The sequence below is a fragment of the Bactrocera latifrons genome, unplaced genomic scaffold, assembly GCF_001853355.1.
Source record: "Bactrocera latifrons isolate USDA-ARS-PBARC rearing strain unplaced genomic scaffold, ASM185335v1 scaffold_13, whole genome shotgun sequence".
Taxonomy (NCBI): Eukaryota; Metazoa; Arthropoda; class Insecta; order Diptera; family Tephritidae; genus Bactrocera; species Bactrocera latifrons.
Window position 1 is genome coordinate 661889 of NW_017534741.1, and position 1991 is coordinate 663879.

Here is a 1991-nt window from a genome sequence, read left to right on the forward strand (position 1 = left end):
AGCAGTTTGTAACAGAGCCATTATATGGAGAGTGGACGGGGTAATCATCCGATTTCACCCACTTTCACACTCTCCGTAGAGGGACTTATAATATTTGTTTGTAGCTTTAGTGGTTTACGATATATGTATGTGCTTTTGAAAAGGTGAGACCACGCTCACTTTTTCAAAATTGTTTGCCTGCAGTTGCTCCTTGCCACAGCAATCGCCCGTGCCAAGGTAGAGTTTTATATCCTAATTTAGTGCTTAATTATGGTACGACTTACGAGCTCGACCTTTTCATCAATGTATCTCATTTTTCACTCAAGTTACAACTTGCACGGGCGGACAGACAGACAGTCAACCGGATCCTAATCATTTATATAGTAGTTTTTAATGATACACACAACCGTTAGATGAACTAAACTATTATCTGTCTCTTATACACATCTAGATGTGTATAAGAGACAGGGACAGACAGACAGTCAACCGGATCCTAATCATTTATATAGTAGTTTTTAATGATACACACAACCGTTAGATGAACTAAACTATTATACTCTGTTGCAACATGTTGCAAGAGTATAAAAATGTTGAAACAAACTCTAGAGCAAAACGTAGAGGCGCCCAACCCTTACCAAAATATGAGTTGTGATGTCAATGAGAAGGTCAACAAAGTCAACTCGCCAGAATTCACTTAACTCCACTACTCATTTAAATAACTCATTAGAAATATTTGCTGAATGAAAATGAAAAACAAATAACGCCCAAAAGCGGGCATCAAAGCAGAAGAATGTCAATGGCCAACGGTTAAATGGGCGCCAGAGTACAAATAAAATCTATGTCTAAAAAGTAAGTTGACTACCGACCCAGATTTGGCACTTAATACATTTTTTACATTTTTTTTAGCGCAAACAAAACAAAGCCAAATAATACATACTGAGATTATGGTGAGCTCTGCGACTTACACCACAACATTTGCCCATAAAAGGCAGTGAGAAGTAGTGAGAAATGCCAATAATAAATTCAAGTCGGTGCATAGACAAACACACACCATTTCAGAATGAAAACAAACGGTTGAAAATGTAAGTGGCGAAAACAAAGAAATACAATCAGCGCGGAAAGCAATTATTAAAAGGAGACAGAGAAATTGTCAAAAATATTGTTTAACCGAGCGGAAAGAAGTGCCATCTATTTTAAGAAGCTTGCAAAGCTATATTTCTTTTTTCCTTTTCGTTTTTAGGAGAAAGCTTTAATGTTCTTCGTATGTTAATGAGAACCTCGAATGTATGTGCATTGACTTCCGAAGCATATTTCAGTAGGGAAATGTTGGTTACTTTTCAAATATGTATGGGAATCCCGTCCAAAATAGTTCAAAGTTTCCGCAAGATGCTAACTAAACTTAATTCTATGCATGTGACTATTTCCTGACTTTGTTGTGATAAATTATTTGTTTTATTGTGTGACTACACCTGGTTCGAAAGAGTTCCATGGTGGCTCAAATTGCCCACTTTGCTAGACGATTAGGTCAAACGAATACTGGACGCAGCGCTCAATACGATGCGCGGACCGAGCCATTATTTTGGTAGTAACTTTGCAAGGTTTGCAAACGTTGTTCCGGAGTCAAGTAACAGTTATCAAAAATACCAAACTTTAGATTTATAAAAATAGAGTTGCATCCATAAACTAAACATATTTTAGAAAAAAAGAGCACGCATCTTCAGAGATTGAAATCAGAGCATATCCAAAGGGAACTTACATACTTGCCGAAATCGATTCTTCGGATATATCAAACCCAGCGAAAGTGAATATGGAAACAGATCAAAAATAGACTAGCAAGTAAGCAAATTATTGTGGACACAAGAGGAAGCGAATGCTATCAAACGCAGGTGATATGTCAAGTGAACTAGATGAAGTGTTTCGAAAATTGGGTCAAAAAATAGAAAAAATGCTCGACTATTATAGAACATTTTGTGGAGAACATTAAAAATCTATTTTCACTGTTATGCCATTAA